The following is a 27,846-nucleotide window of genomic DNA, read 5'->3' as shown; positions in this document are numbered from 1 at the left end:
TGAATAATGACATATAAATCCTTGTCATATGTGGGGTACCTTCATACTATATTAGAAAATGTTTCACTATTATATAAAATGGGGTTTCCATGTTGCATGAGTACATCACCAAGAGTGTAGTCTAATGCATATGTTTCTATTTTGAATGATTGTTGTAAGTCTGGAAGGACCAATATTGGATTTGAATATAATCTTAGTTTTAATTCCTCAAAAGCTTGTTTTTTTTCTTCTATCCATGGAAATTTTCATTCTACTCCACCCCTAAGTGATCGATTAAGAAGCAATGCAAAATGGGAAAAACCAAATACAAATATGCAATAGAAGTTAGCTAGACCCAAGAAACTGCGAAGTTTTGTAAATTTTTTAGGAGGTAGCCAATCTATGATTAGCTATATCTTTGTAGGATGCACATGAACACCTCACTATAAATGGAATACCCTAAATATTGGCTGCTTTTCATACCAAAAGATTATGTTTCTATGTTGATGTAGAGTTTATGTTTTCGCAAAGTCAAAAGCACTTGATCAACATGTTTCAAGTGCTTAGACTAGGTTTTTTTTTAAATGAAACATATCATCCAAATAAACAACTATAAAAGAATCAATGAATGATCTGAGAACATCATTCATCAACCTTGTAAATGTAGTAGGAGCATTTGTTAAGCCAAAAGGCATGACCAACCGATCAAAGAAGCCATCCTTAGACTTAAATGTAGATTTCCATACATCTACTGGATCAATTGGTACTTGGTGATGTCGAGACTTCAAGTCAATTTTTGTAAAGAACTTATTACCCCTAATTTGATATAAAAGATCATAAATTTGAGGAATTGGATAAATGTTTTTTGTACTAACTTTTTAAAATTCCATGTAATCAATAAAAAGTCTCCATGTCTCATCTTTCTTTCTTGCCAAAATAATTGGACTGCCACATGGTGAAGCACTTCGTCTAATGTGTCCCTTTGCAATTAGTTCTTGAATTTATCTCTTAATTTCATTATTTTCCAAAACTTACCTCCTATATATTGGCTCATGTGGTAATGGTGTTCTTGGAATCAAATCAATAGAGTTCTTGACTTGACAGTATGTTGGGACCCTTGCTAGTGATTCAAATACACTATGGTACTCTTTCAAGATTTATCCATCTCCTTTTTCTCATCTATGGTTGTGGCCACCTTAGCATGTGTTTTAAGAACAACTAACTTTTTTTTCTTAGTATGAATCATGAGGATAAAAGTTCTAGTTTAAGAAATTGAAGGTTTAAATTGTTTAGCACTAATCAAAGAACCAACTTGAGTTGGACATACCTCTGGTATTCAATACTTCTTTTCACCATGTTTCATTATGAAATTGCATGGTCTAGATTCATACACCCCATCCCTTTGATAAACGTATGGTTTCCCCAGCAAAATATCACATATATCCAAAGGTGCCACGTCACAAATTACTTCATCCTTGAATGGTTTGATTGAGTATGGTAGGAAATACTATAAATTTATATCAATATCTTTTCCCTTGTTAACCCATCCCATAGAGTCTTATTATAGGTGTCTTGTCCTTTTCAAATTTAATCTTTTGACTATCTCCATAGAAATTAAGCTCTTTTGGCTACCACTATCAACAATAAAATGTAGAGGCTTCCATCAACCCACATCTATGAATGGAATAATCTCTCTTCATCTTCACATGGCACTACTTTTATAGTTGTAGCTATGTGATGTAGGAGCATCCTTGGTTACTTTTCTATCGTACTCATCTTCATGCATTCTGTCAAGTATTTCCAAGTTGTAGTTGTTACCGAGTTCCTTCTGTATTGGATGAGTTCCCTATGTTGGCCAAGTTCCTTCTTTGGCCAACTTCTTTTGTTGTTGAGTTCCTTTATGTGTCGAGTGATCTTGTTGGTTTTTTGATGCTTGATTCCTTCTTTGGCCAAGTTCTATCATTTTTGAGTTCATTCATGTGTTGAGTAAGCTTGTTGGTTTCCTAGTGATTGGTTCCTTCTTTGGATGAGTTTTTCCATGATTGGTTCTTAGTATAAGTTGACATATTAATTTAATTTAAATATTAGATTTAATGTAAGGATCATGCATTGGGATGTGTGTAGACTATTTTGAGGTTAACCTTCTCTTATGTGAAGATCTAGGATCTTTTGTAAGCCATTTTGGAAATTATAAGTATATTTGTTTAGGCTTAGGTTAAGTAGTGCTTAGAGATTTTGGAAAGAAATGTGAATGATCATACAGGAGAAAAGTGTAGAGTTATGAATTACAGTGATCATGGATCTTGAAGTTGTAATTATCTTGTATTGGTTGTAACCTAGAAGTCCTTATGATTGGACACATTTTCTGATAATTTGATGATTTAATAATGATATTATTGTTTCTTCTCTCCTTGGTATTGTTCTTTATTTACTTTTGTTGTGTTTATTATGTAAAGTGTTTGGACTATTAGGTGTGTCTTAGCCCTAATTTTCCAACATACATATGTCAAGTGGTATTAGAGCTTATGGTTTGTCCTTAAGAATATTGGATCATGTATAATATTGATTGATTTTTATTGTAGGGTGAAAAACCTATGGATTTGACCTATAAATTGCAAAGGGTTATGATCTTGTAGGAACTATTGTCAAGATGGATCAAGGTAGAGGAAATGTGATAATGTTATATTGGACATGTTGAGACAAATCACAGCCATATTGGATGTTGTAGAGATATCCTAGAGGATATGGGAATACCTTGATTATGTGAGTGACAACGAATAAATGGTACCAAACCCTAATCCTAAACCTGAGGAAGATCAAGATGAGGAAAGATTGTTGAGAGTGTTACCTAGGGAACATTCAAAGCCTATTGTGGAATTTTTTCCTTGTGATGGAAAGATGGATACTAATGTCATATTGGATTGGTCTTGATCTCATATTAGTTTTGAAAAGAGAGTTTCTACACACTTATGTCATTTACTTAGTTCATTCCAAAAAAGTAACACATGTTGAGAAGAACCTGTATGTGATAGAGCATGTTGAGTCCATAGTGAGTGCTAAGCCACTCATGTGCCAAGTCACTCAAGTGTTGAGTAGATAGTGTATGTTGAGTGATTCAAGATTCAAGCAAGCAGTGCATGTCGAGGGATACAAATGATGAGTCATAGTATAAAAGATAGTATATCTTGAGCATTAGAGACTTCAGATGTCAAATGAGACAATTTGAGATAGTTGTCTGTAATGACACAAACTACTACATAAACCATTTTTGAGCCGACTAAAGATTGGATTACAATATTTTGGAGATAAGAAAAAATCTTAAGTTAGATTCACAATGCAACTACATGTAGCCAATCAGGTAAAGGGAAGGTTTAAGTGGCAAAATGGATAAATCACAACTGTTGATTCATACCTAACCCTAAGTCACCCAAGTCTTCTTAAGGAGGTTAACCCTAAACTCTCTAGAGTGTGAAAAGGTGTATGAAGGAGCGAAGAGAGAAGTTTGCATGCACAAATAGAGCATTCATGGTAGATAAGGAGTTATGATATGAGATTGCATTGAATAATTAGTTAAAGGAGAACAAAGGAAGAGAAAAGCATATGGAAAAGAGACATCTGATCAAGAAGGATCGAGAATACATCAGTTTAGAGGTGATCTATCATCAAGCAATCAAGTTTTCAAAAGGATTATAACTATGAAGTGTTCTGACTTTTCAAAGGATTTGTATTATGAAAGGGTGTGACTCTTGGAAAAAAAGAAGGTAAGAAAGATATATTTATGAATTTTATTTGTTTAATTATGTTTATGAATTTATTTATCAAAAATATTTGTGGATAATATTGTTTAATCCATGATGAGACTTGAAGCATAGAGCATGTGAGATATTAAGATCTCCATTGTCCACCATGGTCGAGAATCAATGAGAACTTGAAGCATGGAGCATGTGAGATATTAATATCTACATTGTTCACCATGGCCAAGATTTGATATCGAAGCATGGAGTATGGAGATATTAAGATCTCCATTGTCCACCATGGCCAACAATTGAGTAATAATACATTAATCTATTAGGAGAATTATAAGACTCAAAGCATGGAGATAGCAAGATATTAACATCTTAAACCAACCACCATGGCCAAGAATTCTCCATGTTGCTAGAATATTATAATGTTGTCAAACATATGCATATGTCATTGGCCTTGGATAGAGGATTCCCATCCATGAAGAATCTTAAGGGTGTCCTGCTAGGATGACAATGAAGTAGCTATGAGCTATGAAGCCCGATGTGGGGATGTCCTTAAGATTAGGGTAAACTTAGAGGGTAGAATAATATAGTTAGTTTTATTATTATTGTGATTCTAACATTTATTTTTTTAGGTATTACTTGTCCCTAACCCTATTAGTGGGGACATTCTACTTTAGCAAGGCACACTTCTAACAGGGTGTTGAAATCCTTTAGCAGGGTGAGACCTAACAATCTTTGTAAGCCTTTAAAAAGGAAAAAATTTCCAAAGTAGATCATGTCCCATGATCAAAACATTGTAACCTTGATTGGATACATTTTATTACTGCAGCAGTGAAGATTTGTGGTTGTCATCCCCACCCCAATTTTATCTTTTCATTGGAGGGTTTCTAGGTAATCATATCTAGTTTCATACATGTGTAAATGTTTACTTTCTTATATGATTTAGATGTATATTATTTACATGATATTTTAGTTTACTTAGTGAATGTATAATATGGATGTGTGGTGAATGTTTTATGGGTCAAAGTTTAAACTACTAATTCACCCCCCCTTAGAAGTTTACCTTTCTTGTTTTAATTCCAACAATTGGTATTAGAGCCTAGTTCTCTAAAAGAGAAGCTTTGTAGCTTTGAGGAAAGATCTAGAAATGGAAGTCTACAAGTTGGGAAAGACTATTGAGAATTAGGAGATTCAAATACATATCATTCTACATCAACTGAATGAAGCAAAAGAAGAACTAAAGAAATCCTTGAAGAAAAGGAAGGAAATTTCTATTGAGGAGAATAAAACACAATACATAGAGATAAAAAATACTAAGTTATTTGATAATGGAGACTTCAATGCATTTGATGTAGTAGTTGTAGATCTAACAGAAAAGAATAGAGCCCGAGCTAATCTCAAGTTAGAGCAAGAATCTCAAGCCATACTGCTATGTGAGGTGACTGAATAGAAGAAGAAAGCTATAGAAGAAAAAACCATGATTGAAGGAGAAAAAAGATTCTTAGCCAATAGAATCGAAAAGAAATCACTCGAGCTAATCAAGATTTCCAACATGTAGTTGGATACTTTGAGTCAATTGATAAATGCCAACTATGAGTTGAATGTCAAGGACATTGAGATAACAACATTGAAGTTGTAGAATGAGCAATTTCAAAGTGACCTAAAAATGGAAAATGAATTTGCTATAAAAATTAATAAACTAAGTGAAGCCATCAAATACTTTGAGCAATTATTGAGATCTCCCAGATCTAATAATGATACATCTAGACTAGGATACACAAGTATTGAAGAAAGAGAGTCATCCAAAAGTCTTGAAGAAAGGAGAAACAAAGGAAATAATTCCAAACCTACTTGTCATAGTTGTGGTAAGAAGGGACATACTACTAATTGTAGACACCTAAAAACCTTTAGAAAATAAAGTATTTTTATTTTCTAAAAAAGTCCTGATGACATCATCATTTATTAATTAATTATTTAATTAATTAATTAATTAATTTTTATGCTATTAAATCCCTTTATCTTAATTAAAAATATTTAATTAAGGAATCCCTCCCAAAAATGTTTAAATCTTATTTAAACATTATTTCCTTATTTATTAATTATTTAATTAATAAATTGACCAAAAATCTTAAAATAAATAAAAAATTTATTTTTTACCCAAAACTTGGCCAATTTCCTTATGACCAATAACCTCTTCCAAAATCTTCTAATCCTTCTTTAATTTCGATTAAAGACTAATCCCATCATTTCCTACCCCTAATCCCAGCTCAAAATATTTAATTAAGATTAAATATTAATCCTCATGTTTATTAAAAAAGTTTTAATAAATATCTCCTAAACCCAAACCCTTGAAATAAATAAAACTTTATTTATTTTCTAAAAATCTAATTTATCCTCATCCTAAGAAGTTCTAGACTCTTCTAGAAAGTCTTCATCCTCATCCTAGGAAATTCTAGACTATTCTAGAAAGTCTTTATCCTCATCCAAAGTCTAGACTCTTCTAGAAGATGTCTTTAAACCTAATCCTAATCCCCTCCTAACCTTGTCACATTCCCTAAACATGGGTTAAAACTTACTAACCCAAGCCAAAGTTAACAAATATCTCCTCCTTCACCCACCCTCATTAAATGCCATCCACTTGCCTATCCCTAAGCTAATCCTAAACCATCCTAATCCATCCTCTAATCATTTTCACAAGCCTAAACAAGCTTAAAACTTTTCTAATCAAGTCTAAGTCGAAATTTCTCTCATCACCCTCAAAATATCTCAACCATAAAACTTTATGAAATCCACTAGGTCATAAATGACTCTTACAAGCCCTTTTATTGCTCTTACAAGTCATTATGAGGGTCTTTATGAAGATTTTATCCCTTGAGCCTCCTTTTTTGACTCATCCTTCCTCTTTCCTCCATCCTCTCACCATGTGACATGTGTCACTCCTTGATTGGTTGTAAAGAAGCACAATCCATGTGCTCTCCTCTCATGCAATCTATGCCCTCCATGAGCTTTTTCTCATCCTTGCATCTTAGCCCTCAATCCCTCAAGCCTCTTGCCTATAAATTGGATCCTTCCCCTTTGCAAAATAACACAATCCATGAAGTAAAGTCATAATGCCATTTTGAGAAGCCATTTTATATCAAAACCATACACTCACACCCAAATTCCAACTCCATTTGAAGCCCTTTTTGAAGCATAAGCTTGAGCATACATCCTATCTATTTAGACAAAGCTACTCAACAAGAGAGCTTCTCATTGAGAGAGGCCATTAATGGCTCATATTCTCAATTGAGAGCTCATCTTAGTCTATCTTGAAGTTTATGAATTTTGTTTAGTTTGTAGAAGCTTTATTTAAATTTGGTTTCTATTAGCATACTAACATTGCTCATATACATTTTGGCATGCCCGGTGGGACCCCGCATGGGTCATCTTCATTAGCTTTTTTAGTCAAGTTTTGTATGTCACTTGCTGATTTTGGCTAATTTTACTTATTTTTGTGATTGGTAGGATTGTATAAATTGGTTTTGTAGGTCCACATGAGCATGAAGAAGACAAAGGAACTCATAATGTATCTCATAGTGTTTGCAGATTTTTCAAGCTTATAGGTGGACAAAGAACTTGAAATTCTTCTTCCTCTTCTTGTCTATATTCTTCTTATTCCATCTACTTCTTCTTCTTCTTCTTGTGGGAGATCTTGGCCATTTTTTTTAAGGAAGCAAAATCATACACAATTCTTTTTAGTGCTTAAAATGAACCCCCAAATCATACTTAAATTCATTGAAAAATTAAAAATTTGCAAAAAAGAAAAAATCTTTTAACAAGTGAAACTAAACCAATCTAATCATTTTCATCCTTGCAACATCAAGGTTTTAGATGCATTCATGCAAAATTAGGAACACTTCATTTTTGGGAATTTAAAAAGAACTTCAAGTTTCCATTTCAAAAGGTTCAAAATCAACACTAAGTGCACACTAAAGTTCTTTTAAAAATCCTCATAAAAACTAAGAGTCCTAAATGGTTGCCAAAACTTGTCCTAAAAGCTTTGTTATTTGTTCCAAACAAATGTCTTATTGCAAAATCTTGAATGTTTCTTAAGTTTTTTATGCATCAAAACAATCTAGGAATATCATTTTTGGGCTTAAAATATGCAAACTAGAACACAAAATCTTGAATGAAAACCAAAGTCCAAAGAGTCATTTTTTCTTTTGAGTCCAAAAGAATCTTGAATGATCTAAGGTTAAAACAAAGCACTTCAAAGTTCTTAAAACAACACACAAAATCTCAATCTTGAATGCTCAAAAGAAAACACTTGAATGTTTAACCACTTGTCTTTGAATGCATGTTGCTAAAATCACTCTTGAATGCCATGGATTAAAATCAAATTTTCCTTGAATGCATGATTAAAACAACAAATCCAATCTTGAATTCTAAGGATCAATTAACCATTGCAATATCAAACACTTCATTTGGAGCTTCTAAAAATTGAACAAAACAAATCTCTTTTCCACATGCAATCTAGGTAAAGTTTGATTTTTGGACATTTAAGAAACCTTGTTAAGTTAAAATACAAATTTGCAAAAATCAATTTGAGTAGTTCCTTGGACTCACCTCTTTTCTAATCACCCATCAAATATTAACCATTGGTTGCAATCTCAGTGCCATTTATGGGGATGGGTCTACTTGAAAAAGGTATTAAATGTTCCACAATCTAACTCACTCACTTGGTCTTTGAATGTTTGCTTTAACTTTATCAAAATTCTTAAATGATCAAAACTCTAGATTAAATTGATCACACTTCAAGTTTGGGCACTAAAATTGAACAACAACTGACGTGGAGAGCCTCCAGGCACGCGCTTGAAATTGAATCTCACACACTTTTGTTTTGGGCTTAAAACAAACTCACACTCAATCTTGAATGCCTTAAAGAAAATTAATCGATACTTGACGTGGAGGGCCTCTGGGCGCACAATTTTTCTTTTGTTGACCCTAACTCTTCTTATTGTTTGCATTCTTCGATTGATTTACTTTTGTTGGCGCTTCAAGTTGGAATTGAACATTGTCTCTTAAACATGAGTGCTTGCAAAGTCTAGATTAGCACACATAAGAGTCAGTTGGTAAAAGAACAAGCGTATTTTTTAGCCCAAGGTCATCCAAGTCTTCTCTCCCCTTGTCGTCTTTCGAGGCCATCTTGGGTGCATAAGATTAGGATCCAAAACCTTGTTTCTTTTTAGGAGGCCTACTTGGGGATTTCATCACCCCTTGGACGACCTCAACTCCAGCGTTCTGATAGAGTATAAGAATCGGGAGGTGAATCGAAAGACACCCGTCCTGGGATCAAGATTTTGTCACTCAGGCTAAGCCTCAAAGAACTTTATACCCTTGAGAAGTGAAAGAGGAGAAGTGGGTTATCGCTCCTCTCGGCTGTGTGACATCTTTTTGGTCTCATCTATGGATTTGGGCCTCACGTACCTTGGGTATATCGAAGACTCCTTAGCTAAACCAACTGTCAGCCTTGTAGACAACCATCTAAGATGTTAATGTGTTTGAGGTGACTGATCAAAAAATTTGTAGAACATACACACTCCTTGGCACAAGTATCACTTTCTGAGAATCAAAAACTTCTATCTGGTTGTTTCTATCTATTGCTTGATCTTTTATTTGTTGAATGAATGTTTGCCAAACTTGGTCAATCCTAGCTTAGGGCATACTTAGCATAGTCACTGCCTATTCCAGAAGTTGAATGAGTTGAAGCAAAACAACCAAGATCTTTCAAAGCCAAGCAGATTCAGGAATTGATGTCAGAGCAACCCAAACCCAAACAGAAGTTCCACAAAGTTAAACTCAAACCATCTCTAGCATACCAAGAACTTTCAGCCAAGAGAAAAGAAATAACACCAAGCCCATGAATTGCCAAACTCCACAAAGAAGAGGAAAAAGCTACCAACGAAGCACTTCAAGAGGCCTGGTTAGAGCACAACATCAAATTTAGCCAACATCCAGGAGTTAATTCTGCTTATGCCTTACCAACTAGGCATGATTTTTATGATTAGACACCCTTGTTTTTCCACATCTTCTTGGATAAGCTTCACTTTAGAGTCATCTTTTTAGAAAAGCCAACCATCTTAGGTTATCCCCTTAAGAATTATTAGCTCATCCATCTCATTTAGAATCAAACCATCTAGCCAGTAATCAAAACCTCACATCCAAGCCTTCAAAATTGTTGTCACTTTTGCCAAAAGTTTGCCACTCCTAACATCTTCCAAATCCATCAATCTCACCAAGGTTATCCCTTTGACAGAGCTTTGTCTAGGGTAATTCAGCTTTATCACTTGTTATCCCTCATCAACTTGAGCTAAAGGTTGGGATCCACAAGTGGTCAATCTCATGTTCTTCTTGAAGGATCATCAGTCTATCCTTAAGTTGACACAATCACCACCAAGCTTGCACATAGGAAAGCAGACCTTTCGTGCTTTGGCAACATATCTTTGAAGTTAGAATCTCCAACCCAATCCTCCTTAGGTTTTTTCATATAGCTTTGCCTTAACCTAGGAAATCATTTGCATAGAGAAGCCTTCACCCTTTTGCATCCATTAGCATTATTGCATCTCATCCCTAGGAGGATTTTTCATGCCACCCGTCACTCGCTTAGCCAAGAAGAAAGAAACAATGGAGCCCTATCATTTGGATCGAACAGCCTCACCCCCCTTGAGCATTCAGCCATCCTTCAACCCAGAGAAAGCTATGCCATCATGTAGTGACATTGAAGCTTTCATGAACCAACCAGGAAATGCAGTATTGGTAAATGCCATTATAGACAAGAACAAAGAGACAATCATGGCTAATTTTTGAAGGGAAAATGTAGGAACTTTTGACTTTGGAAGACCCCCTCCATTATCAGATCCATCTCACCCATTTTTTGGGAAGCTACCACCACCCATAGGCTCTTATGATCCAAATTATCCTCAATATATGGCAAAAGAAGAGCCTCCAGCCAATCCATATGATCCAACAGACCCAAACATACCATCATCCACCCAAGTTCAAATCTCCATGCCGCAAGCCAACCCAGCCACCACCACTCCATCCTTGGTTCATACCTCTCCGCTCCAAACCCCCTTTACCCAAAATAGCTCACCGTTCACCCCCTTCACTATTGCTGCTGCTGCTCCCCAACCCAGCCTTCCAAATCCACCCATCTCCCAAATCAATGCTAGCATCTTTGGTCAACCTCAGCAATATACAATAGGGATGCCACCCATGGGGCCAAGTAATCAACCTTTCATCACCCCTAGCTTGTTCACTACAGCCCAAAGCACAATCCCATCATTTCAATTAGGTCTTGGGAGCTCAATACCATTAGCCACAAATCTACAAGCTACTACCCTCACTCCACAAAGCTATCAAATCCCACAAGCTACTACCAATTTTATACCAAGCTCCCAAGTGACCCCAGCCCCTGCCACCACTCTACCAAGCTTCCAAATCCAACCACAAAGCTATCAAACCCCATCAGTTCCATTCCCAAGCTTTCAATTCCCACCACCTCCACCACCAACTAATCCATTACCTCCAATTACCAACTACTTTTCAATGCCACTTCTAGGAGGTAATCCACCACCCCAGCCAACCACCAATTATTTGCAGATACCATCCCAAATGGGGGCACAACCCACATATATTGGTCAAACCCCACAAGCCCCCCGATCCTTTCCCCAAGCCTCTCAACCATCTTATACCTTACCTCCACAAAGCAATCCATTTATCCCACAGCCAGCTTATGTTCCTCAATCCCAACCTCAAATCCCCTATCAACAGCAAGCCTCGCAGCACATGCAGCATTATGCACCACCTCCCCCTCAGCAACCTGTCATCCACCATGTAGCTGCCCAAACAATGTACAATCCTTATCAGCAAATCCCTCATAGCCATCCATATTCAGTGGCCCCATCCAGCACATACCTACCTCTAGGCACTCCTACATTGGGGGCACCCCAGCCATCACCTATCAATTCAGAATGGGAGCAAATGAAGATAGCTCTGAAAGCCATCCAAGAAGGGAATGATCCAAAGACATTCAAGTTTGAGAATGTGTGTCCTTACCCATTTGATAGAGCCATTACCATTACACCATTTCCCAAACACTTTGAGGTACCCAAATTTGACAAATTTAGAGGAAAAGGAGACCTTGCCACACATATCAAAAAATTTTACATGCACTGCCAGGACGTAGCATACAATGATGTCTTCCTCTTGCGCCTTTTTCCCAAAATCTTGGCTAGACCAGCTCTTGAATGGTTTTATAGAATCCCCTATGGCACAATTAAAAACTTTGCTGAATTATCTGAGGCATTTGTAGCCCAATATGCTCGTCTTGTTGAAACAGAGCTATCAATAGTTGATCTTGTCCACACCAAGCAAAGAGGTGAAGAAAGCCTTGCTGAATACCTGCAAAGATGGCAAACCCTTACCACCCGCATACCCTGCACCTTGCCAAAACGCCATGTGGTGAAAATGTTTATTGATAATGCCCATCCTAGCTTGGCTCACCACATGACCATGAACTATTTGCAGACCTACAAAGATATCAAAGAGAAAGGAATGATCCTTGAGCAAGGACTCATTAAAGATGGTGTGGTCAAGATTTACAAGGAAGCCAACCAAAATAAATCACATTCCAATGACAAGTCTAGGTATTGGAACAAAAATAAGCACGTTGCAACAGATGGCGTCACTGACACTAGACATGTGAATATTGTTGGTCCTTCTCACAACTAGTCCAACCCACCATATCAACCAAAAAATCAACAAGCTATCAACTACCAACAACAGAATAACCAAAGCTATCAAAACCACAATCCAAGACCCAACTTCCAAGGGTCTAGCAATCAAGCTAATGCCATCAATGTAGCTGTAGGACAAAAGCCTAGATTCCAACCTACACCTAGAAACTATACACCCCTTGGTGAGCCATTGGATGTCATTTTTGAGAAATTAGTCAAGAAAAACCTCATCAAATTTCCTCCTACCTAGAAAATTGACCCAAGCCAATCCAAAGCTGCATGGTACAAAGATAATGAGTACTGCAAATTTCATATGGTAAAAGGTCACACTACCCTCAGATGCATGAAACTGAAAGACTATGTGCAGGACCTCATTGATCAGAAGGAAATCACTGTTGGTGCCCAAACCTCTCCCAATGCAGGCTTACAAATCTATCAAAATGCTTTTCCTCCACATCACAACCAAAATCTTGGAAAAGCACCTATCCAAACTAACAACAACAACACCAACAACCGTCAACCAAACCAACAGCATGGGAAGAACAATGACCACACTTCATCCTATATAGACTATGGTAGCCTTATAGGTTGTATATCCAAGAAAGAGCCTTCCGTCAATGTTATCAATATCCAAGGACCAAACAATGAGTGTGCAGTCACCACTCGAAGAGAACAATTTAACATCGCAGGCCCACCTGTTACACCAACACCATCAGCTCCATCAAAAAGCTAGTACAATATCTTGGAACACCTTGGGAACATGCCAGCCCAAATCTCCATTTTAGACCTTCTTCGCACTAGTCCTGTGTACAAGAACATCCTTGATAGTGCTCTCATAGAATCCCGTGTCCCTTCTGATATCAATGCTACTGATTTTCATAATCTTGTTGGACACCTCTCATCCTCATGTGCCCTATCGTTCAAACCCACCGACATACCCGTGGTCAAGCCAGATCACACCCTTCCGCTTCGCATAGCCATCATGGTATCCAACTTTGCTGTGAAAAGAGTAATGATAGATAATGGATCAGCCTTGAATATTTGCACCCTAAAATTCATAAAACAAGTTGGGTATACTGAGGTAGATATCATCAGTGAGGTTATCACCATCAAAGCTTATGACAACTTGGAAAGAACCATAGAAGGAACTATTTTGCTACCAATCAAGGTTGGGCCAGTAATCCAAGAGACACTCTGCCATGTTATTGATCTAAACCTACCATTTAACATCCTCCTCGATCGCCCATGGATTCATGCCATGAAAGCCGTTCCATCCACTTACCATCATAGCGTCAAATTTTTGCATCAAGGCACTGAGGTAACCATCCATGCCGATCCAGAACCCTTTGCTTACTGCAATGTGGTTGAAGCTTCATATACAAACCATTGCCCTGGAATTGATATCGGCACATCCATCGCCAGCTCATCCCACACTTATAATGACCCAGAAACCATCCTCACCTCTACCCTGTCTACCATGAAGATCAATAACAAAGGTTGTGGAGAGTATAGTCTGTCAGATGCATTTGCTGTCGGGGCACTCCCACTTGATCCACATGCCCATGGATGACCGACATATCACAAAGCTAAGGAGATTCCACATCCTCGATACAAATAGTTTGGCCCAACAACCTTTGTATCCTTGAAAATCCCTCTTCATGAGGAGCTCACTCCAGATATCAACAAATGGTTACATAAGGATGCACCTCAAAGAAATCAAGCATGCCTTGATCACTTCAGCCAAAAGTATCCCCAAGAACATAAGCTCATCACTGACAAATGGAACTATCAAGGTGGTGGTCTAGGACCAGAAGAAAGAGGCATGCAGTGCCCCATCAACGCACACAAGTGGGAATCGAAGTTAGGTCTTGGCTTTGGCATACCCACAATTGGGGGCACCAATGAGAACGATCACGCTTTTTTGAACATTCACCGCAACCTTGTCGAAATTGAAGACATTCCTGAGGAAGTTGAAAAGAGAGCCTACGAAGCTATCCTAGACCAAATCTCCCTTGAAGACTCTGTTCTCCAAGAACTATCCATCCACCTCATTGACCTACCACTCGCCCATCCACAACTCATAGATTGGGACCAACTAAGTTTCATACACATCGATGAGTTCACATCAGAGGAGGAACTTCTAAGATTCATGGGAGCTGTAACTCCTCACAAGAAAAAAAAGCTAGATTCTGCCTATATCTACAAGCTAGATCCCAAGGGGTATTTTGGAGAAAATCCCCAACCTAGTTTCGATACACCCAAAACTGGAACTAAGGTGAATTTGAGACTAGCTAAGGCAACGAAGAGAACCCCTCAGCAAGAAAATCTAGAGCCACAAGAAGAACATGAAGATTTAGCATTGCCTCCTCAAGATAATTGACCAGAGGTGTCTTCTATTCTAATTGAGGATACTCGAGAAGTCAACATTGGTTCTTCAGAGATCCCCAAACTTGTTCACATTGCTGCATCCCTATCACAAGACCAAGCTGACCTCCTCTTTGAGGTCTTAAGAGAGAACATTGGCCGATTTGCATGGTCATATCAGGACATGTCAGGACTTGATCCAAAGCTTGTAGTTCATCATCTTGCAGTTGATCCAAAAATCAAGCCCGTCAGACAAAAGCTTAGAAAAATGCACCCCAAGGTGGCATTATTGGTCAAAGATGAATTAGAAAGAATGTTAGCTGCTAAGGTTATCCGACCTATTGACTACTCAGAGTGGATCTCCAACATGGTCCCTGTCACTAAACTTTTCGGTGAGATCAAAATCTGCACTGATTTTAGAGATCTTAACAAAGCTTGTCCAAAAGATGATTTTCCCTTGCCCAACATAGATATGATTGTAGATCTTACAGCTGGACATGAAATTTTGTCCCTCATGGATGGATTTTTTGGGTATAATCAAATCAAGATTGCAGAAGAGGATTAGCATAAGACAACATTCACTACCCCTTGGGGAACCTTTTTCTACAACATGATGCCTTTTGGCCTAAAGAATGCTGGGGCTACCTATCAAAGAGCTATGACAACCATTTTTCATGATCTCATCCATAGCATTTTGGAGGATTATGTGGATGATATCTTGGTCAAGTCTCATACCTTCATGGATCATCTTGCTGACTTGGAGAAAGTCTTTGATAGGTTAGCCAAATATCATCTCATGCTGAATCCCAAGAAATGTGTCTTTGGGGTCACATCTGGCAAGCTTCTAGGCTTCATAGTTTCTAAACGAGGTATAGAGATTGACCCCAAGAAGGTCAAGGCTATCTTAGACATGCCTCCTCCCTAGACACTGCGACAACTTCGCTCTCTTCAAGGAAAGCTCCAATCTGTTAGGCACTTCATCTCCCAGCTTGCAGATAAGTGTACACCATTTTCACATTTACTGAAGAAGGATGAGAACTTCAAGTGGGATCCTTTATGTCAGCGCAGCTTCGACCATCTCAAGTAGTATCTCATCAATCCCCCTATCTTGGTTCCACCAGTTCCTGGTCGTCCCCTAATTTTGTACATATCAGCAACACCTACTGCTCTAGGGGCACTTCTAGCACAGCTTGATGACTACAACAGAGAAAGAGCCATCTACTACATCAGTAGAACCCTAGTTGGTTATGAACTCAATTACACTCCTATGGAAAGAGCTTGTTTGGCAGTTTTTTTCTCAACTCAAAAGATTCGCCATTACATGCTAAGTCATACCATCTAACTAGTCTCCAAGATTGACCCTCTCAAGTATATGCTCTCTAGAACAACACTTACAGGCCGTTTGGCCAAATGGGTTATGCTCCTTAGTGAATTTGACATCCAGTATGTGGATAGAAAGGCAATCAAAGGGAAAGCTATAGCAGATCACCTAGCTGATGCACCTCTAATGGATGCTTATCCAATGATCACAGAATTTCCAAATGAGCATATCTGTCTAATTGAAAAACAACCCCCATGGAAACTTTATTTTGATGGCTCATACACATCTCATGGATCAGGGGTAGGAATATTGTTGGTCACACCTCAAGGAGATTACATTCCAAAAGCCTTCAAGCTACAATTCCCTAGCACCAACAATATAGCTAAATATGAGGCCCTCATAGCAGGATTAAAGATAGCTGCAGAATGGAACATTGTTGAGCTACAAATCTTTGGTGATTCTCAGCTCATCATCAAGCAAGCCCTAAATGAATATCAAACCAAAGATGAAAAGCTATTACCCTACAAAGAGCTAGTTGATCAACTAACCCAGCATTTTACAAGGTTTTAGTTTACACAAGTGCCTCGAATACAGAACAAAGCAGGAGATGCTATGGCTACTATAGGCTCGCTCTTGGAAATTCCCCAAGCAGCTACACAGTATGAGTTTTTAGTGGAGCAGCTCCTCACACCCGCCTATGCGAAGGAGGATTCAAACAGTGTTTGTATCTTGGTTGGTCCCCAATCCCCTTGGTACCATGAGATTCACGCTTACCTTAATGATGGTATCATATCCCCTCACCTCACACGTACCCAACGCCAGAACCTCATCCGAAAATCATCCCGCTATGTTATCATAGCCAATACCCTATATTTTCGGGGTTATCACGATACTCTCTCTCGATGTTTAGACCAAAGCGAGGCCGTGATGGTGTTAAAGGAAGTACACTCTGGACTTTGTGGTGCCCAAACGAGTGGTATTGTCCTAGCACGAAAAATCCTTAGAGCAGACTACTATTGGCCTACCATTGAAGAAGACTCCTGTGACTTTGTCAAAAAGTGTCTCCCATGTCAGCAGCATGCAAATCTTGTGCACGCTCCAGCACAGGATCTACAGCCTATTGCACCACCTTGGCCTTTCGCTTGTTGGGGCTTTGATCTAGTTGGAACTATTACACCCCTCTCATCTGATGGACATAAATGGATAATAATAGCTACAGACTATTTCACTAAATGGGTGGAAGCAGTCCCCCTAGTCTCAGCTATAGGAGTTCAGGTCTCCAAGTTCATCTTGTACCACATTGTTTGCCGCTTCGGCATCCCATCCACCATCTTCACCGACCACGGAGGTAACTTTGAAAATCTCAACATGGAAGAATTATGCACTTCCCTCCGCATCCATCACCACTTTTCTAGCCCATATTTCCCACAAGGTAACGGCTAGGCAGAGGCAACTAACAAAACCCTCCTCAAAATTCTAAAGAAAGTTGTTAATGATTCCGGCCGTGATTGGCACCTACAAATAAATCCAGCCCTATGGGCCTATCGAACTTCCTTTCGTACATCCATAGGCACAACTCCATACTCCCTAGTCTATGGTGTCGAAGCGGTACTGCCTCTAGAGGTTGAACTTCCCTCCTTGCGCATATCTTTGCAAGGGCAAATATCAGATGAAGAATATAGAGTAGCTCGACTCACCCAGCTAGATCTCTTAGACGAGAAGCGACAACAAGCCTATGATCATCTCATAGTCTATCAAACTCGTCTCAAAAGGAATTTCAACAAGAAGGTGCTTCCATGACACTTTCAGCTAGGTGACATGGTCCTCAAAGAAAACATGAAAGTCCAAGTAGATCGAGAAAAGAAAGGCAAGTTTGAACCTACATGGCTTGGTCCTTATGTTGTCACTACTTCCTTTGGCTCCGGAGCTTATCAGCTATCTACACCAGAAGGAGAACTCTTGAATGATCCTACTAACATCATTCATCTCAAGAAATTCTATGCTTGAAGATCCTTGGTACACCCAGCTTTTGAAAAATACAAAAGAAAAAAAATAGTAAAGAGAAATAAGCGTCCAATGGTGAAAACTTGGCAATTCAAGCACCTTGGATAGGTACCTTGGTGAAAACCTAGTAATTCAGGTGCCTTGTGTACTAAAGACTAATCCATTATCTATCACTATCCTATCCCTCATCCATTCACCCACCATCCCATAAGACACACTTGCTTGTTCCCTTGGTGTTCCAACCAAATATCCAAAATTTGATGAAGCTTGTAAATACCTCCTGTACAGCTTGTAAAATCTTGTACCAAAGCTTGTATTATACTTTGTAAATCTTGTACCATACCTTGTATATCCAAATCTTGTCCAAAGTTTGTACCATATTCCAGCCTATAAATAATCTTGTATCCTAGCTTGTATACTATCATGTGCACACACAAAATCCCATTTTCACTTAAGCTTTTCGCAAACCATCTACCTATCCACCTATCACCTATTATAGACATCCCATCCTTCACAAACATTTCCATCTCACAAAAAACCAAAACATGAACAAACTTGTACATTTGTACCATATCTTGGTCCATCGGCTTGTACATCCTCTTTAGCTTAGTACCATTGTATCTATCCAGCGTTCGTGTTAGTTCATCCTTGATCAGCATCTTGCACCCATCACACATCTTGGTTAGCTATTCCAATGCATCCTTTAGCTAGATTTCCTGTCACCAAAGTGTTATCTTTCTTAGTTCAGCTTGCCAGATGCATCACTCATCCAAATCCACCAGCTTCAGTGCTCTCCGATAGGTCCTTGCAGGATATAGCTTTCCTCATGTCTGATCTTGGTCTGTTAGTACCTTGTCCTACCCATCTCGTTGGCAAACGACTCTCTTTTGGATTTTCACTTTCTTTTGATTTGGGATCTTCTCTTTTGGGTCTTGAAGTATCTTTTCCAAGCAATCTCCTTGTTCCCTCCTCAAGGTTTCCATGATCTTCCATATCATGGTATGCTGCAAATGGGGCAATTAGAGCGTAAGGTCTTGATCAGGTCTTTCGTTTGTTTTTCTTTTCTGCTTGTGGGTTCTCTAGTGTCGTTTCCACGCTGCTTCCTCTAGGATTCATGTGTGATGCTGGGGCAATCCTTGTGTGTTTGTTTTGAGTTAGTTTGTCAGTCCTTTGGACGGTTGGTGAAAAGGCCTTGATGTTCTTGGTAACCTTGGCAATTAACCAATAGTCCTATAGCAAATCTAGTGCTCAACTACATGGTGGTACTTCTCTTTGAAATATCCCCCCACTCAAAAAGCTTCAATGATTTTCCTTCATCTCCATTATCCCCCATCCATATCCAGCATCTGTCTCTCCTACCCCAGCTGATGCATCAATATCTCTTTGAATCACTCATCACTCTTAGCTTTAGGGATCCACAATCCTAGTCTTAGGGATCCACCAATCCAAATCAACCCACCAAGCCTCATCTTTCGAGATCCACAATCCTAGTCCTAGGGATCTCCAAAACCCATCTTCCGCTAATCTAACTCTTTGAAATCCTGTTGCATCAGCTTTATAATCCCCTCATCCATCTCCCTATCCTAGATTCTTTTTTATAGCGCTCCGCTCCTTCATCCTCTGCAATCCCTGAGATCTTAAGCTTGCTTCCTCTTGTGCCTCTGATTCTTCCTTTATCATTCTCCCGTAGTGAGAGTTTGAGCTAACTAAACCTCTTCTCTTAAGCCAATCTGAGTCTTCTTGCTCATCTCGGATTCTTGTACTTTTCAAGAAGTCATCGAGCCTCACTTTCTCTCCTCGCCACCTTCTTGAGGGGGCATCTCACAGTCCATTCTCTCCTCTTCTACTCTAGCCTTGGGCATCTTATTTTCTTATCTTTGATGCCATGCCACTTACGGCATCACATCAAAGAGGGGCAAAATGTAGACACCTAAAAACCTTTAGAAAATAAAGTATTTTTATTTTCTAAAAAAGTCTTGATGACATCATCATTTATTAATTAATTATTTATTTAATTAATTAATTAATTTTTATGCCATTAAATCCCTTTATCTTAATTAAAAATATTTAATTAAGGAATCTCTCCCAAAAATGTTTAAATCTTATTTAAACATTATTTCCTTATTTATTAATTATTTAATTAATAAATTGACAAAAAATCCTAAAATAAATTAAAAAATTATTTTTTGCCCAAAACTTGGCCAATTTCCTTATGACCAATAACCTCTTCCAAAATCTTCTAATCCTTCTTTAATTTTGATTAAAGGCTAATCCCATCATTTCCTACCCCTAATCCCAGCTCAAAATATTTAATTAAGATTAAATATTAATCCTCATGTTTATTAAAAAAGTTTTAATAAATATCTCCTCAACCCAAACCCTTGAAATAAATAAAACTTTATTTATTTCCTAAAAATCTAATTTATCCTCATCCTAAGAAGTTCTAGACTCTTCTAGAAAGTCTTCATCCTCATCCTAGGAAATTCTAGACTATTCTAGAAAGTCTTTATCCTCATCCAAAGTCTAGACTCTTTTAGAAGATGTCTTTAAACCTAATCCTAATCCCCTCCTAACCTTGTCACATTCTCTAAACATGGGTTAAAACTTACTAACCCAAGCCAAAGTTAACAAATATCTCCTCCTTCACCCACCCTCATTAAATGCCATCCACTTGCCTATCCCTAAGCTAATCCTAAACCATCCTAATCCATCCTCTAATCATTTGCACAAGCCTAAACAAGCTTAAAACCTTCCTAATCAAGTCCAAGTCGAAATTTCTCTCATCACCCTCAAAATATCTCAACCATAAAACTTTATGAAGTCCACTAGGTCATAAATGACTCTTACAAGCCCTTTTATTGCTCTTACAAGTCATTATGAGGGTCTTTATGAAGATTTTATCCCTTGAGCCTCCTTTTTTGACTCATCCTTCCCCTTTCTTCCATCCTCTCACCATGTGACATGTGTCACTCCTTGATTGGTTGTAAAGAAGCACAATCCATGTGCTCTCCTCTCATGCAATCTAAGCCCTCCATGAGCTTTTTCCTATCCTTGCATCTTAGCCCTCAATCCCTCAAATCTCTTACCTATAAATTGGATCCTTCCCCTTTGAAAAATAACACAATCCATGAAGTAAAGTCATAATGCCATTTTGAGAAGCCATTTTACATCAAAACCATACACTCACACCCAAATTCCAACTCCATTTGAAGCCCTTTTTGAAGCATAAGCTTGAGCATACATCCTATCTATTTAGACAAAGCTACTCAACAAGAGAGCTTCTCATTGAGAGAGGCCATTAATGGCTCATATTCTCAATTGAGAGCTCATCTTAGTCTATCTTGAAGTTTATGAGTTTTGTTTAGTTTGTAGAAGCTTTATTTAAATTTGGTTTCTATTAGCATACTAACATTGCTCATATACACTAATGTGTGTAGGAGCAGAACTACAAATCAAAATGTCAAGCACAAAAGCATGGTTCATTATCATAAGTGCAACAAACAAGGTCATCAAGTACATGAATGTAGAACTAAGACCATGCACACACAAATATTTGAAGGGTATTGTTATAACAATCAAAATTATGGACATAGAGCTTTTGAGTGTAGATCCAAATCCATTTGATCATCACACAGACAAACAAAGGTAAGGAACAATGGTAACTCTTATAACTAGAATTATAATACAAGATATAGCTATCATTATTGTCAAGAATATGGATGTGTTCCTGAGAATTATATTAGGACACACTTTAGAGGTAACTACAAAAGGTGGTTGAGTCAAACCACATGTTTTAGCTATTTGAAGACTAGTCACATTAGTCGATATTGTCCAACAAAGTCAAAGGCACCAAGTTGTAAGTTTAATAAAAGAAAAGGCAAGGCAGATGTTGAAAATGTTAGAAATGAAATGAGCAAGACATGGAAGAAGAAATATGATTCTAGTAGATCAAATGGAGAAGGGATCACTTCACCCAATGGGTTAGTTGATCACACCTCATCAAACTAAGCAATCAAGAGGTATTTGGGACTAATATTTACAAATTACAACTTTCATTAGTTCCAAAAAGAATTTAGTACTGAAAAGAGTACATTAGCATGAACAAAGATGCAAGATGTTATTAGGAATCTAAGAAAAATCTCTAAGTTTTTAAGTTATTGTCGAGCATGAAAAGTTTCCTATATGTGTCGAGTGAAAAACCAATGGATCTAAGCTAACAAACTAGCTAGTTGATGCCAAGTTCATAATGGTTGTTGAATGAATGGAATGCTAATGGATGTTGAGTGAGTTCAAAATTGGTTGATGCCAAGCTTACAACTATGTAAGCACTCAACATTGATTGTAGGGTTTCAAAAGGGTATTTGATTAATTTTAACTCATTTTGCATCATTTCAAAATCAAGAAAGGGCAAGGAGAGCAAGAGGTGATCTGGAAATCCATCCAAATTGATTGTAGAACGTTTGAGCTGTGATTTAACATCATTTCATTAGATCTTGTAAGATATTTACCAAGTGTCGAGTTACAATGTTTATATTTTTGTAAAACCTAGTTTTACATAATGACATCTAGTTCAAAGAATGTAGAGGGTAAGGAGGTTTTGAATGTTCAACTGGTTAGTAATGAGGTCAAGCAACTAATATTCAAAGCCATTCTAAACATTAATTACAAACAAGACCCCTCTGATGCATTATCCATGATATCATCACCAAATGTTTTAATGGTGCAAAATGTTAGGAAATATTATAACTATAAAATTGAAAGTATTGGTGATATGGAGATTAGGCAAGCAGATGATAGACTTTGTGAGAATGGTGTGTTGAAGGAAGAATAAAAAAATGTAGAGAAGAAAGGGTTAACACAAGCCCTAGATTTTCTAAATGTGTTCAAAACAAAATGGATTAGGATAGTATTAAGCAGGATACATGATAGTTCACTTTGGTTAGATAGTAGACCTATCAAAATAACCAAAAGGATAATCCATAGGGTAACAGGGTATCCAACCCTAGATTAGCCTAAGACCCTAAGGAGTGATTCAAAAGAGGTCATTGAAAAGAATACATGAGCCGTGTGGAACAAGAGAGGAATTACTATTGACACTATTCTAGATCCATTGATAGACTTTGTAGTAAGGGTTATTTCACACAAATTTTACCAATCTAGTAGATTGAAAAGTGTGCCCTCTATTGCAATAGATGTTGGCTATAAAATTGTTAAGAAATTTCAGATCTTGTAGAGCTACAATTATAGCAACTAGTTAAGAACCTAGGAGCTATAAGGAAGACTAAGAGTGCTCAATCTAAATTTGGTTCTATCTTGATATGGATTTTTTTTTATGTTCAAAACACCTTTCATACATTTGGTACTATGGGATGGAAAACAAATAGATTAGTGGTAGTACAGATTGGTGAGTTCATTAAACAATTAGGTGAGAAATTTGAATCTATTATGACAAGTTATTTTTAAGACTTTAAGAAATCAATGAAAAAAAGATTAAGAATTCCAGTATCACCAATGGAAAAGCATTATGATGACATTTGTTTCCTAGTGGATGTTGATTAAACATTTGTTCAAGCTGCTACTCCAAGGGTAAGATGGTGAAGACCTTTAGGATATGAAATCAATGTAGATGAGGCCTTTGTAGCTATTACTACATTACTTGTAGAAGATATAGACAAATATGATATTGTTTTTGGAAATTATGAGATGGAAAAATCTAAGATCACCATGGAATTGAAGACTGCCTCTGTTATAAAGAAGAAGAAAAAGTTGGTAAAGAATTTGAAAGCCAAATTTGGTGAAGGTGTAGAGTAGCTGAGGATGAAGAGGAAGAAGACATCCAGGCACAAGTACCACTTGCACTTACAAAAGGTCAAAGTGAAGATCAGCCAAAGGAGGAAATATAAGTTGTTGAAGGTATCGAGGAAGAAGAAGCTAAGGAAGCACCTACACCTACTGATCAAAAGAAGAGGAAGGCCAAAGCACAACTAGTGACAAGGCTTAAGAAGACTATGAAGCCAAGCTAGCCCAAGCCTTCAACACCTACTACAAGGGCTAGTGCACATGTGATTGCTCAAAAGGCCAAGGAGAAAATAGAACCAGCCGAGTAGGAAGGAGGAGTGCAGAAAAGACCAAGGAGGAAATACATTGCATAAGCTAAATCTATTGAGGAGAACACAAAATTAAAAAAAATACCTAATTCAAAGTGGTGAGTCACAATCCTTCGTCAGAATTAGAGAATCTATGTGAAAATGTTAAGAATAATGCAGATTTGTCAGGATTCTCTCATGTTGATTTTGATAACCTTCGTAAAGTAGAAAAGAATCAAGTGGAGGAGGCTATATATGCCATGATGGAAAATTTAAGAAAGCCCCACTAGAAATTGCTAAATCTATGCCCAAAAGCATATATGAGAGAGTTGAGCAAAAATGACATTATTGTTTGAACTTGGAAAGACAAATAAGGGAAACTTCACTTGCACAAGTGATGCTTGAACTTAGTAAAGCACAAATTGCTAAGGCTATGAAGAAATATGTAGTTAGGTTTGTACCTAAATATAGAGTCTTTGTCATATTGAAAAATAATATTGAAGATGTAGTTAAGAAGTCCACACAAATTTGGAAAGTAACATATGGGCTTTCTATAGTGAAGGAAGGTGAACAAGAATTCATAGAGGTTAACGATGATGAGGAAGATGATAACAATGAAGGTACTATTGAAGGAAGGACCAAAATGAAAGAAGATGACTAGGCAATAGCTGAAGTAGAGTTGCAAGAAGAACAAAGTGTACAAGGTACATAATTTCCTAATGTCAGCCCTCAACATGTAACAAGTGAAAATACTAAAATAGTAATAGTTAAAGATCTTTCTAATCTCACAGCTCAAAACATAAATCCCCTTATAGAGGAAGATCTAAAAAAGATACTTGATTAGTCTACACTACAGGAAAAATTATGTGATAATCCTATTTTGGTGAGTGTAGACGAGATCCAAAAATCAATATCTTAAACAACAAGGAAAGAGGTGAATGCAAAAGAGCCACCTACTAACATCCTTGAAGTCACTAACGTACAACCTTTTGATAAAGTATGTGAAGCTACAAGAGAAAAGGTTGATATAGTTGAGAAGAACGCAATGGAAACCCAAGCCACTACAGAAACACAAAGTGGAATAGGTCAGATAATCTTATCTACGCCAACAACACAAGTACAAGGTGCAAGTCAAGGTATTGTGGAAAAATAGGACAAGCCTAAAGAGATCGAGTTGACACTAAAGCTAAAGGAGCAAGTTGTAATTCAAGCCCTGGTAACTTTACTAGGATTTGGCACACCTTTAAGTCATACTCTTTATAAGCCAATCAAAGATGCAACACCATTGCAGATCTCAATGTCAAGTTTGAGTACATCAAAGATAGAACAAGTTATACAATATGGAGATGTAAGTCTTGATGAAGAAATTGTGTTACCAAAGTATGATTATGACACAATGGCAATAGAGCAGATGGGTATTTTGTAAGAAGCTCTAGCTAGAAAGAAGCATCAGGAACTACTTAGAAGAGAGCATAGGTAGAAGAAAGCATTGCTAGACATTAAAGACATCTTTTTAGATGCATTTAGTATACCTACTCTAGATGAGACCAAGCCTCTCATTGAACAAATGACAAAAATAGAGGAAAATATTAGTGATACAAACATTAATACAAATACTAAACTATTATAATGGTTAGAAAAGAAATTTCAGAATAAAGTAAATGAGAAAATATTAGGTGACATAGCACTCACACAAGTTGCATTGCCAGCTAAAGTAGAAAGTGTGAAGAAGGTACTTGAGAACATTTTATCATTATACACTAAATTGTGCAATCCAAAACTCTTCACACGAGACAAGAAGCCACATTTTGAGTTTGGAATGTCAGATTAATATATCAGGTTCAAAATTTCCTATGACACTAGCTCAAAGTGAAAAGCCCTTTAGAACTTTGGTACAAACCTAGAGTCAATTAGTTGCATTATCAGTAGATGAAGCCAATATAAGAGCAAAATTGATTAGCATCCAAACAAAATTGACCCTACACATGGAAATTTTGCACAAAGAATTAGGATATGCTGAAATACTTATGAAGAAAGACCCTAATCTTTCAACATTAGATGACCTAGTTCACCTTGCTTCCAAGCTAACCATCTAAATCAAGTCTTTGGATGTAGCATGTGAAAATTGGGATGCAACTCTCAATATTATTCTAGAGGCCCATAAATCTTTTTTGGACAAAAAAAATATCATTGTATATCCCATTAAAATTAGTGTTAAAAAGGGGGAGATAGAGATAGAGAGGAGATAGAGAAGAATGGGGGAGAGTAAGAAAATGGGAAAAAAAGAAGACAAAATAAGCTAAGAGGGAGCAAGCAAAGACCAGCATGAAGTTAGCATGAAGTCAAAGAGTATTAGTTGAGACACATTTACTCAATAGGAGTACAATATTTTGAATGAAGAAAAAACCTATCAACTCAGGGGGAGTTATCAAAATTTGAGGTATAAGTTGTTACAAAATTTTGAAATTTTGAAATTTTGTACATATGTCGAATGAGAGATATGTTATGCTCATAAGGATAAGAATATTAATGCATGACCAAGTGTTTTTGACACTCATGTCAAAGGGGGAGATTGTTGATCTCACATTGATTTTGACAAGTGAGTATCTACATACTTATGACATTTACTTAGTTCATGCCAACAAAGTAACACATGCCAAGTAGAAGATGTTTGTGATAGAGCATGTCAAGTCCATAGTGAGTACCGAGTCACTAATGTTTCAAGTCACTCAAGTGCTGAGAAAATAGTCTATGCCAAGTAATTTAAGAGCTGAGCAAGTAGTGCATGCTGAGTGAATAGATGCTAAGTAAAAATATGTTGAGTCATAGTATAAAAGATATTATATGTTGAGCATCAAAGACTTCAAATGTCGAGTGAGACAGTTTTGACATAGTTGTTTGTAATGACACAAACTACTATGTAAACCATTTTTTAGCTAACTAAAGATTGAATTACAATATTTTGGAGATAAGAATGAATCTTAAGTTGGATTCCCAATGAATTACATGCATTCAATTAGGTAAAGGGGAGGTTTAAGCAAAAAATGGATGAATTACAGGCATTGATTCATACCTAACCCTAAGTCACCTAAGTCTTCTTAAGGAGGAAAACTCTAAACTCTCTAGAATGTGAAAAGATGTATGAAGGAGTGAAGAGAGAAGTTTTCATGCATAAATAGAGCATTCATGGTGGATAAGTGATGCAGGAGCATCCAGAGGTATAAGGGCAATCTTGTGTCACCCAAAAAAATGTAATTAGACTTAGTTTCTGTTTCATATTTTTTCATTTTTGGATACCCATTTGGGTCAAATAAAGGTTCCAACTCTCACAATTCCACTATCAGTGTTCTAGGTCAGAGTATTTGAGCCCCTTGGGGATACTTGAAAAAGCCAAAAAAATAGGAGCATGTAATTAAGCCATCATTTTGGTGAACTAGGAGGTGTAAATTGGCCAGATGAATGTAATTGTAATTTAGAGCATTCAAGAAAAAGAATCAGGTCAAAAGGCCCCACGCTTTGAAAGTTATTGCAATTTTTCAAGTTTTAGAGACCTACTAAGAATGCTTCAA

Source organism: Cupressus sempervirens, chromosome 10 (assembly GCF_028749045.1).
Source record: "Cupressus sempervirens isolate cs-2001-9-10 chromosome 10, ASM2874904v1, whole genome shotgun sequence".
In the NCBI taxonomy this organism is placed as follows: domain Eukaryota; kingdom Viridiplantae; phylum Streptophyta; class Pinopsida; order Cupressales; family Cupressaceae; genus Cupressus; species Cupressus sempervirens.
This window is presented reverse-complemented; position numbering follows the sequence as displayed.